Genomic DNA, 13306 nt, shown 5'->3' on the forward strand with positions numbered 1-13306 from the left:
AAATTAACTCCACAGTTTTAAGGTGAATAGAAAGTGAAATAATACAAAGGACTTAAACATCTTCAGGGAAGAATCAATTTTTAAAAGAAGGTTATACTATGTGTAAGGAAAACTAAAAAGGAAAAGTTACTAATAGATATAAAATGTACAAACACTGAGAATTTCAAAGTAAGAAAGTCTATGTACTATAAGTAAAAAAAGAATCTTTATTAAGGCATTGGCTACATGAATGAGGTATTAAAGGAAATATAAACAAAGTTTGAAAGAGAGGACTTCCAGACAAAGAAGAGTGCCAATGACCCTTCAGGAGGAATAATCAAAATTTCAATATTAGGTAATAAGGAAGTTAGGAACAAGTTAGAAAAATTAAGAGAATGCTGCGTGTTGCAAGTTCTAGCAGTAATCTGCTCCACATGATCATCTCTTCACGTTTAAAACCCCATTTTATTTGCAGTTGATAATGTAAATCTTGATATTTCCAATACTATTTAAATTGTATTTTAAGAATATATCATCTTTATATGTATAAATACTTATTAATTCTATGTAAAATTACCACCACATAACAAAGTAAAATATATAATTTCACATGAATAGGATATTAGAGAAATACCATATGTAAAAGTAAAAAAAAGAAGTTATAATCTATGAAGGAGACCTTTTCAGATAATTAATATATATAATGAATTGCTAATAAAGTATTTTAGATTCTTCATTCAAGTTCTGAAAAATACTCAAAATCACATAAAATATAAATATTGCTGAAATCACCTAATTTATCATATTTATTTTAAAAACTAAAAATATAGTTATATATTACCAAGTCTGATTTTCTGACATGATCTCTTATATCTATAGAAGCCATTTCTTTATTGATTTTCAGCCAATGGGTAGTGATATTTCTTATTTTTCTACCACCAATCCACAATGTAATCTAATCGCAGCCAGTAAGATTTAGGCCTGTGACTATTTCCCTAGCAGGGGATACTGATCCCTCTACCTTAGTGAGTTACCTGTTCTATGTCCCTTTATTTATAAGTGAACATTTAATGGCATTAATTTGGTGCCAGACCCTGTTCTAGGAACAAGGGTTTCATAGTGGACAAGTCCTTAACATGTCAGTATAGACAGACAGAAGTAAATTAGATGAGGTAACTTCACTGTGTGATGACAGCTGTTAAGACAGTTACCTCTGTCTTTGATAAGACTACGGGGTATTGGGCTACAGAGTGAGTGCTCTGTGGTGCTACATTAAATAAGATTGTGCCTGTCTGGGTGACAGATACTTTAAAACCTGAATATTGGAAAGAGAACAGGAAAGTAAATAACAGGAGAGTAGAAGCATTCCAGAAGTAGAGACAACAAATAAAGAGGCCCAAAGCAGAAATGAACTTTGTGGATATTTTTAAAACAAATGGCTCTGAGGCTGGCCCATGGGAAAATCTTTAGAGCTATGTAAGTCTTACATGTAGGGAGAATGATTTCCTGCTGGAGCACATCATTCCTTCAAGTTATAGTGAGTTTGTTGAGTCGATGGTGGACAAGCAGTCAGAAAACCAGTTACTTATTGACATCTTTCCCCTCTGCAGTATTTTACTCACACATGTGCACATTCTCTCTACTTTTCTTTGGCTTAGTTGCTGTCATGTCTATCCTCCAGGTGGAACATTCACAAGGTACAGCAGGACATCAAGGAGACCTCTTGGCAAACCTACCTGTCATACAGTGCCCTCTGTGAAAAGCAGTGAGATACTGAATGGAACAGGTTAGTCAAATTTATTTCTGGTTACAAAATTTGCCTGAGAGAGGTGCCACTTTGTTTATATTTTCTTTCATCCAATCCCCATGAGGTATTATAGGAAGTATAAAAACTTTTTTTCTGGCCTCCCAATTGCCTATGCTCATAAAATTGATTTTAGACTTCCACCAAAAGGTCGACAAGGCCAGAAAGATGAAATGCGTTTCAAATTGTTCCATGTAAAAAAAAGTAAAATTTCCAAGAGTCTTCCTTAAGATGCTAGATTGAGAAAGAGTGTTGAGTTATTTGCATAATGAAACATTAAGAATTTATATTTAGATTCAAACAGATTATGCTACTTTCGACCTCAATTAACAGGACTAATCAAGAGTGGAATGCATTTCTTGTACATATCACACTTTGCTGACAGTAAGTGGCTGGTGGACATCAGTTACTGCCAATCATATTTCTTTGGTCTTCAACAGTTCTATAATTTTTCTTCTGTGTGGTGAGTCCTATAAATTGGAATCATGCTGCTAAACATGGGTAAATCTGCAGTTGCAGTGGGTTTAGAGGGAGGCCAAGAGTGACCAAGTGATTGGCACCTTTGTGAGGCTGGTTTCTTAAATTTTTGGTCAGTTCATTAAGCAATGATTAAATGCTTCACACAAGCTTTATTAAAGAGATTGACTTATAAACTAAAGCCAAATAATTCAGTGATGATGAGAAAAATACAATTTGGCGGATGAAAGTATTTGTTTCCTCTATTTAGGACTATTTTTGACAATGTCAAGGTCCCATGTTTGAGGAACAAGGACCCAGAAGCAAAGAGCTTTGAAATTGTTCAGATTAATTATTTCGTCTGAATGTGACAGCACTCAGAGAATTACTTATTTTCTTCCATAATAGGGACTTCATAGTTACAGGGACACGTATTAATCAGTGCCCATCATATCCAGGCTATCCTGGACTAAACTCAAAAAAAAATATAAACAGATGTACAAAAAAAGAGTCAAGTTACATCTTCTATCATCTTAATATAATCCTTAATTCATCCTTAATGTAATTAAGTTGTATATTTAATGTATAGAGGGTCATTATGTAATTTTATCTTTACTCAGTATTTGGTAAAAATATTAAATACTTGTTATTAAGGATTAAAGTCCATAAACTACTTAATTTTCTTATACTTGTATTTTAATCATGTAATTAAGTATATACTACTAGTAATAAATCTTATACATTGAAAATATATGGGTATTTATAATATCTATTTCTGAATAATTCTAGTGATAGGAAAGTAATGGAGAAATATAGAGAATATCAATGTTATAATTTAAAAGCTTCTTTAATGTATTTATGAGGGTGAATACAGACACAAACACATGTCTAACATACAGAATTATGAATCCAGGAAACAATATATACATATTATTTTCAAGTGTATTTGAAATATTTATACTATTTAACATGTAGAAGTCAGCAAAATAAATCTCAATAAATTAAAAATATTTAATATTACGTATTTTCTGGAAAAGCAATAAAAAGAAATGAATTAAATATACATAGTTTATTTTCCATTGGAAATGAAAGAATGTATTTCTACATATATCTTCAGTTAGAGACAAATAGAAATTATATAAGATTGAATTACAATATATTAAATGACATAATGTTTACAGTGGCCCAATGCAGTTCTCAGAGAACAATATATATTCTTAAATTCAATAAGCTTGAAATTAATAATCAAAATTTTAAAACAAACTCAAAAGGACTAGAAGGAAGAAAATAAAAAAGATAAATATAACTGATAAAAGTTACAAGGAGTTGGGTTGATAAAACCAAATGTTTGATAATATTCTGTAAAGTGTCATTCACCATACAAAATTTTATGTGATACCTTCTCATTTTAGAAGGTTTGTATTTCCTGATACCAAAACCAAGCAAGCACAGAATAAGAGAAATGTAGAGTAATTTCATTTCTGCGTTTAAAAACAGAAATCAAATGTAATTTGATACCTCCTCCTGCATATCACATCGTCATTCTTCTTTGGGCCATCAGGTTAGCCAGAACATGTTCCTCTCACAGCAGAAGCAGAAGCACATGAGGACAAGTGAAAACAATACATCTTAAGGTTTAGGCTTCAGGAAGGTAGAGTGACTTCTACCCACTTGCTGTTGATCAAAAGTAGTCATATGTCCAGCCCAAAGTCAAGAGGTGGGGAAATATATTTCTCCTGTAATAAGGCCATGGAGAAAGTGTGGGTGTATGGAGGACTGAAAGATCATGCCAGTTAATTCCATTAGCCATGAGCCTCGTCATTAGATCATCATCTACATTAATAGATGAACATAGAAAAGCATATAACCAACTAAATAAATATTCAGAAAGCATTTGCTAACATTTAATATATTTATAATAAATTATTAACATGTTAAGAATAGGAGTGTCTTAACTTCATAAATTGTGCCTACCAGAAACCTACTATAAATATCCTACTTAATGTTGAAATATTAGAAACATTCTTATTAAAATAAAGACAAATGGCAAGGATATCTGCTGCCACAGCCTTTCAGCTTTTTACTAGAGTTTAGCCAACACCATAAATAGAAAAAGAAATACGAATTTGAGCGCCAATAATATACAAACGTATAACCTTGTGTATTTTTAAAGTTACATTTCAAGTCAGTGGGAAAAGCACAGGCTATAAAATAAATGGTGTACAGCTGTGCTTCACCCCAGGTCAAGTCCTTCCAGGGGTGGCCGAGATCCAATGATAGATTGATGCTGACCCCAGACAGTTCTGACAGGCCATTTCAGCTTCAGATCTCCCTAGTGGGGTTCAGTGAGCTTTCGGACCCACGTTGGAACTCTGCTGCTCCCTCTGGACAATTCTGCTTCCTCTGCTTCCTCCCTCTCCACTGTACAAGTGTTAATCTCTGATAAACATTGTGTAAACAAACATTTGCCTCAGAGTCTGTTTTCCAGAAAATACAACTTCCTTCATGCCATAGACCCGACTTATACCATATGACAGGTATTTTCTTACCTTGAGGGCAAGAAAAATAAGGTAGAAAAGGTTTAAGTAATTAGAAACAGCTTGGCCATTTAACCCCATCTTTCATAAACTAAATAACAAGACTGTGAAACCTGATTGAAAAGAACTGGTGCTCAATTCTTTATTCTCCTGAAAGTCCACTATATTCTTAATTGCTTCATAAAAATGTCCTTGATGGACAGAACTTCTAATAGAAAACTATATTAAGTAGTATGTATTTTACTTATATCAAAAATTTTAGTTAGAATAATTTGCATTAAATAATAATATGAATGTTTTTCTTGCCAAAGTCAACTTAGAAAATGGAGAACTAATTAAAACTTCATGTATGGAATAACTATACTATAGACATTATTATTTTTTGTTTCCTTTTTCTTTTTTGAGGAAAGGATTCTATTTTCAGTCTAGTTGAGAATTATAATATACTTCAGTGATCTAACCTATAATTTTCTTCCACACACTTCTCCATTTAAATAACAAGGGATAAAGTTAAAAAATTATTCAAGAGAGTACTTTTTAAATTAGCCTAAAGAATTTGTGACTGGGTGTACTGACTAATCTCAGATTTGAGATTTTAACAGACTTCTTCCAAGTCTCATTAACCCTAGCAGTAAAACATGAGTATAATCTGCAATCTCCTAGAATAAGTCTCACTGGTCATTATAATATTTAATAGTCTGATACACGTTCCATTTATCAGTACCTGAATAGCTGTATAATTGCATTGTGGCAGGGAATAAATGGAAAACAACAAAAACAATAACATTAAAAGCCCTTAACATGGTGCTCAGTTAAAGTTAGCTATCATTATTATAAAGTCATAAGGGGAAAGGGAGTGTCTCTCTTAAAGAAGTATATAAATTATTCCATTTCAGTTGTCAGCAACCATCACCAACTCCGTTCAAAAACTAAGGGTTAAGACAAAATAAAAATAGAAGAGTAAATGAGATTAAAATAAATTTAATGCACAAAATGAATTTTATTCAGTACTATATTGTAAATGAATACGAACAGTTTTGTCATTGAACCTCTCTGTAACTTTGTCTTAGTTCATTTGGGCTGCTATTACAAAACGCCATGGGCTGAGGGGCTTATGAACTGCAGAAATTTAGCTCACAGTTCTGGAGGCTGAAGTCTGAAATCAGAGTGCTAGGTGGTTGTGTGAGGGCCCTCTTTCAGGTCACGGACTTCTTATTGTATCCTCACACAGTAGAAAGGGCTAGGGAGCTCTGTGTGGTCTCTTTTGTAAGAGCTCTAATCCCATTCATGAGCATTTCACCCTCAAGATCTAATCATCTCCCAAAGGCCACACCTACTAATACTATCACCTTTAGGAGTTAGGATTTCAAGGTATGAATTTTGGAGGGACACGAAAATTCAGTACATAGCAGACTTCTTCCACAAAACTAAAAAAGGTGAAGAAGTTGATTTCTAAGATTTCTTCCAACCTTCCTGGTTATACAAACACTTTCTCTCTTTTTTCTCTCTGGGAGGATATTAAAGAAAGTATTAGATAAAGGAGTAGATCATTATTCTTAAGATTACATGTAAATGAGCCACGACAGGAAAGGAACTGAATTATTTCACTGAAATTGATTTAATTTTTATTTATGTATGTATAAAAATAAATAAGCTATTGGAATAAAAATAAATGATGCTTTTTGTTTGTAACTCACCAGAAGCCAAACTCTTACCTCAATAAAAATGAAATATATTACTCTCGTAATTAGGAATGTCGTAGATGATAGCACCAATGGAAATATGCTTTTATTCACTGTTAAGACTAGGTCTTTTATCTTTGCTCCCCTCTACCTTTTGACATCTTTGTTGGAGACATTATCACAGATAACTTTGCATTAATATCCTGAAAGCTCCCTTGTTAGAAAAGAAAGGGACTTTCATTACCAGCTTTAGCATGAAAAAATTTGTGAGTTAGACTCCAGTGTTTTAGCAAGGGTCTTTGTGGCCAAAGGTCTTTTATCAGAGGAAGGGAGGTAATGGCAATAATGACCATTTAGGGAGTTATTGAGTAATCTCTCCTATTAGGTGTTTTTGGTGGTTGAATAAAATATTTTTAGAAATCAGGAAATAAATGAGTAGCATGCTTATGTACATTATTTTTAAACTGGGCCACTACTGAGAATGAAAATGCTGGTATTTGGGAATGAAATTGTGACAACAAGTGTGAAACAGGACTGTACTGGGCCAACAGGGAAATATAATTACCTTTTATATGACTACAAGAGGCTGATAATTATTGTGGAAAACTAGAAAAACATTTTCCATTTAAAAGGGTATTCACTCCAGAGCAGCAATGTGGGCTCATGTTGTTAGGTCTAAAATACATTTCAAAAGATGAGACCTCAAGAAAGATTCCTAGGGTGAAAAACTAGCAAGGGTCTTATTTAGCTTTTTAAAGATTTATGTACAATGCAAAGAGACAGAGAAAGAATTTGCATGAAAGGATTTACAAGTACAAGTTTAAATTATAAGGAAATGCTATAAAAAAGGGAGAGCAAAAAGGTTCTCTTCACATTTGGCACTGGGGAAAATATAAAAAAATTTCAGATTTGTTATTATCCTTACTCTTTTCACAGTCTTTAATGTTAGTTTAATTTTCTGGCAATTTCTTGTATCTCCCTGAAGCACAATGTGTTTGTATGAATTCATACCATACCTTGATATTTTCGTGCTTTTACTAGTGTAATTTATTCTCTCATCCTGAGATATCCTTCCTTTCTTTTTCTGGAAAATATCTAGACATTTTTCAAGGATTAGTCCAAATACCACTTTCTCTATCCATTTGTTAAGATCAAAACTGCTGTATATAGTAGGAAATACAAAAAATAAACTAAAAACATACTGTTTACCAAGAGAAGATAATCACAGCATTCCAATAGTATATTTCTTATAAAAAGAGATGAGTTTTATAGATTTACATAGAATAACAGTGGACAAATTGTGACCAAATAAGGTAAATGTGAATAGGTTGTTGACCTGAAACAAGTAGACTGCCAGATATTTCTTCAGCAATGATGGATTTATTCAAGATCAGCAGAGAATTGCAGTTCAGGGTCTGCAACCATGGTGATCCACATCTAAATTCCCCCACAGCAAAGGAAGGAAACTGCTTTTATAGAGAAAAGGAAGTTGGGAGGGCTATAGTAAACAAAGAGTCCATGGCTTTTCATTGGCTAAGACCTTACCGGGAAGAAGAGAAGTCTTTCTTCCACCTGTTGGGCTCTGCTTTTGTCTCAGGGCATGAGAGCTGCCCCTTTTCGTTTCCCAACACTATTTCATTGAGGTTTTTGCTTGCTAATTTTTTACAAGGTGCATGAGAAATACATATGTTTTATCTATATTTATACCAAGAGAGAGAGTCATGAATCTAAATCAACTGTGAGCACGAGTCCACAGATAGCTACTTTTGATCCCTATAGTGCCCTTCAGCTTTCCTACTTCAGGAGTTTCATAAACGCAGTAAGATGAATGAGTTAGGGACTTGGAGTTTCCCAATTTTTAGTAAGTTATTATAAAAACATTGTACAGCATATTCATAAATTATGATAAATATGCTGGCAATTCACTTTGTGGTATAATCAGCCATATTTTAGCTGAGAGGCGTGCATGAGCCTATATATCTTTCACTCTTCGCAGTCTGTATTTAAAGTGATTATAGTCATCCCACGCTACACCTTTAAGTAGCATCATGTCTAAAACAGAAAATAGAGAAGACCCTCTTAATTTCCTGAGTGTGAGATTTCATTTCTTTGGTAATATGAGTTTGAAATAATCCATAAGAATTCTAAATGATTTGTTTTTATCTCTATTTTTTAAGTATTAGTCAGGTAGTCTATATGTACTGCTATGTATTTTTTTCCTGAAAAATGAAACAAGTTTTTTTGTCTTAAAATGCCTTTGTAGAACATTGAAACAAATGAAAATTGATAATATTTCAATTGAAGCAAAATAGAGAATAGCCACATTGAAATGCATTGCAGATAATCATAAACAATTTTCTAGTGGTTTGAGACTGCGACCCAGTAGCACATAGAAGACAGAAATAGGTAATACGAAATCTCGACACAAAGACTTGGGTAACGTGAAGAGGTGTTACGGGAGCATAGGAAGGATATTCAGTCTTGAGTCCAAATCAGGCTCCAGCACTGATTAACTGCTTGTCTTGAAAGTGTTGAATATCGTGCTTGGTGCATGTATACTTCCCCATCTGAGAAGAATTTGTCTCCAAGAGTTGTAGAGAGCTGAAATGAGATCATATAAACTAAATGGTTTTTCAAAGCCTGGAATGTTTGAAGATCTCAACCAAACTTACTTCCATTTTCCTCTTTTTCTGAACCTTCTGCTAGGAATATACCTAATGTTTTGCTCTCAAGCAATAGGGCAAGGTGGATTTATTCATGACAAGAACAAATGACTATAATACAGATGGTTAATATACTGTTCATTAGCAAAGCTGAAGCTTACTTACTTTATATATAAGGGAGCTTAGAAGCAGACATCTTTTTTTTAAAATAGAATTTATTCTTTTAGAGCAGTTTCAGGTTTACAACAGAATTGAGCAGAATATACAGAGAGTTCACACATAGCCCTCCCCACGCACACATATATATACTTCCCTACCCTCAACACCCCTCATCAGTGTGGCATATTTGGTACAATCGAACCAACATGGGCACATTATTATCAACCAAAGTCCATAGTTTACATTCGGGTTCACTCTTTTGTACATTCTATGGGTTTTGACAAATGCATAATGACATGTAGCCACCACTATAGTATCGTGCAGAATAATTTCATTGCCCCCAAAATCCCTTGTGCTCCATTTATTCATTCCTCACTCCCTCCCTCTCCCCAAATCCCTGAAAACCACGATCTTTTTATTGTTTCTGTAGCTGTGTCTTTTCCAGAATGTCATTTGGTTGGAATCATACAGTCTGTAGCCTTTTCAGACTGGCTTCTTTCATTTAATAATACGTCTTTTAAGTTTAGAAGCAGACATCTTAATTGTAATGTTATATGGAAAAAAAAATCAAATATGTTTATTCTGCACCAGTTTTATGCTCTTGGCAAAATTGCTGATGTTTAATTGACTGTTGGGAGAGAATGCTACGTATGCAATTGCACTAATAGTGATTCCACTGGAACCAAATGAGTCCTTATATCATATTAACCTCTCCGAATGAAACCCTGCACTGCTTCACTTCTCTCCTTCTCTCATGTACCTTTCATTATATGATATAAAACATGTCTCCATGGAAACAAAAAGCATTTCCCTTAGAAGACAAGAGGTGAATAATTCCTGCCTAATCCTATCATTATTCTTCAGAGACTCTTTTATTACAAGTGAAAGAGCTTCACCAGCAGTCTGTACTCTGCAATTAAGAATAGGACAGTTTAATCATTTCAATAAGGCTGAACCAACAGCCACTAAGAACTATTTTATTAACTTCCTAGAGGATTTGTGCCTGTACAACATTAAAAGGTGCCTCACAGTAAACTAAATTCCAGGAGGAAAAATAGTCTATTTCAATCACATATGAAAGGTCAGAAAAGTGCCCGAGGGGGTATATGAAGTATTTAGTTCTTCTTAAGTACTTATTGACAAAATGACACCATGTCATAGCTGTGTTTGCCACAGGTTCTTTATATCAGTTCTTACTTGTTTAAGATTGATTTTTAAGGTTAAAAACTTCTGATAATGATTTATGGCTTCTGGTTACTTGTGTAGAAACTTTATGTAGCAGGGGACGACAATCTCCTACAATGCATAAAGCTTTTACACATTCCTATTTTCATTATTGTTTTCACATATTTCTTTAATAAGTGTATATTTGATTTATAATAATAATATAAAACATTACATTGTTTCATCTGTATCCTTTCAAAAAGATCATACAAAATCACCAATGGCTTACTTATCTCACATTCCTTACCCCAATATTTAGGGCTTTCTGTGTTTTATAAGAAATTGCCTATTTTCTGTGTTCCTTTTTTGTCTCTTAAAAATATATGGATACATGAGCAGCATCAATCTTTTGCAGCAGTTGTGAGAAGTTTAAAACACCCTATTAGCAGAAAATCCATAAAAATAATAAATAGGAGCACTTCATGCAGATAGCTATCAAAAACTTCACTAATTGTTACACTAGACTAGTGAAGTTTTGAGAAAGGCAAGTGCCTTTAGGAGTAGAGAAGTAATGTGTGTGTGTGTGCGTGTGCATGTATGTATAGTGTGTATATATGTAAATAGGTGTACATATATGTTGTATGTGCATGTGCTTCATATTGTTCATTATTTTCTCTGATTTATGCACCATTTTTTTAATGGAGGTGCTGGGGATTGAACCCAGGACCTCATGCATGCTAAGCATGCACTCTACCACTGAGCTATACCCACCCCTGACCATTCTTAATTTCAATCAAAATTAGAAGGAAAATACAAAGGAAATGTTAGAGTATTGTAGTCTGGTTAATTAATTAGTTAATTTAAATCAAAGGCTGAAAATAAAAACTGATGCAAAAGAATAAATGTTCATAAACAGGTGAGAGGACAGAAGCTGCTATAAGCTTCCCTTCTTGCTTTAATAACAGAACCTTAAATGTTACTTGGATGCTGGGCCACCTAGAATAAAGACTAGAATTGCACACTTTATTGTAGCAGGTTGAGGACATATGACTAATTTTGACTAATGTAGTCTAATGGAAGTAATGGATGCGTGTCCTTGAAATGAAAGAGGTTGCAGTGTCTTTTTCCTCTTTTCACTGGACTTGAACACAGCTTTTGGTGGTGATCCAAAGGATCATGTGGATTTGAGTAACGCCATAAAATGGCAGAGCAAAAGTTAGAAGGAACTTATCTCTGACATACTGATATTTACTACATCTCAGGTCACTGTTATTCTGATTCTTTGCTGCAGAAGCTGAGCTTGTATTTTCATTAATACAGAACATAGCCTTTTATGTGAATGCAAATATTCATTCCCTCACTCATTTAACCAGCACTCATTGAGAGTCAACTATATGCCAACAGCAGATTCTTCTATGGTAACTGCATTCTTGTGTGATATGCATGTAATAAACCCAATGTAACTATGAAATTAAAAGCAGGTTGTAATAAAGAGGGCCTCTTCATGCAGACAGCTTCACAAATTCAAACACTGGAAAACTGGAGTTATGAGGAGGTGAAAATGCCTTTAAGAGGAAAAAATGATAATGATAAATAACATAAACTAAATAATAATATATAATACTTGATGGCAATAAAGTATTGAAGATGTGATACTTTCCAGAAAGAGTAATCACAAATGCAAAATGACTGAAGGACACTCAAAAGCCACAAATTGTGATAATAACTTTCTTTTGGTATGGAGATATTCAGAAATAGGCATACATATTTATAAATGTACATGAATAAGTATAAAAGTTACATTAGGAAGCAATATAATATTAAAACAATTTAAACATTTTATTTTAAAACATAATACTTAAAAATTATAAAGCCACCAGAAAACACATAATGCACTCTAACAAAGGAATGGAAAATTCAAATTGGACAAGGGTTGACAGGCATAACTATTATGTTTTTAGACCGAATGTAAAATTTAATATCTAAAGAAGAAATGGAACATAACATTTTTGGTACACTATTTTAGTGACATCTAACAATAGCGAAGTTTACTGAGTCTATCTTTATTTCCTGTATCTGTAATTATGGTTTCTTAGTCTTTATATCCTTTCTTATAAGTTATATGTGTGTTTGTACATGTGTATATATTGCCAACCTATATTATTTAGAAAACTTACATACGCATTGCAAACATACCATGAAACCTGGTAATTACCATGAGTAAAATTGTTAACATGATGAAATCATCAAAAGGGTTTTATACCTATTTTTAAAGATTAGAATGTATAAGCCACTAGTGGAATATATTAAGACATTAGGAAAATAATTAAACAAAAAGAAATGATAAGCTGTGAGATTTTTGAAAATCAAAATAGTATGATGTAGTGGGAAGTGTCTGTACATTTCACCTCAATTTAATGACTATGACCATGAACAAGTTACATTACTTCTCTAAGCCTTGATTTCCTTATGTGCAAAAATGGGAAAAACGGTATTACCTTACATGCCCTTATATTTTTTGAAGGAACACATGAAAACTCTAATTAAATAAATATATATAAATTGTATGTAGCAATGTACTGCTAAAATACAATTGCAATAATATCTTTGTAACTACAAATCTAGTTGTATATGTATACGCAAATATGTGTGTGCCATATATAAATTATACATATGTTACATAATATGTAAATGACCTCTAGTGCTTCTATGCTTCCATTTTGTTTAATGATGACACTGGCTTTAAATTATGAAATGTATCTAAATTGTCAAAATGGACTTAAGTGAATTTTTATCTCAAGTACACTCATTTCTTTGAAAATTAAAGTTTGGCATTATAACTTTTAACCAACTCAAATTTAC

The sequence above is a fragment of the Vicugna pacos genome, chromosome 5 (genome assembly GCF_048564905.1).
Source record: "Vicugna pacos chromosome 5, VicPac4, whole genome shotgun sequence".
Taxonomy (NCBI): Eukaryota; Metazoa; Chordata; class Mammalia; order Artiodactyla; family Camelidae; genus Vicugna; species Vicugna pacos.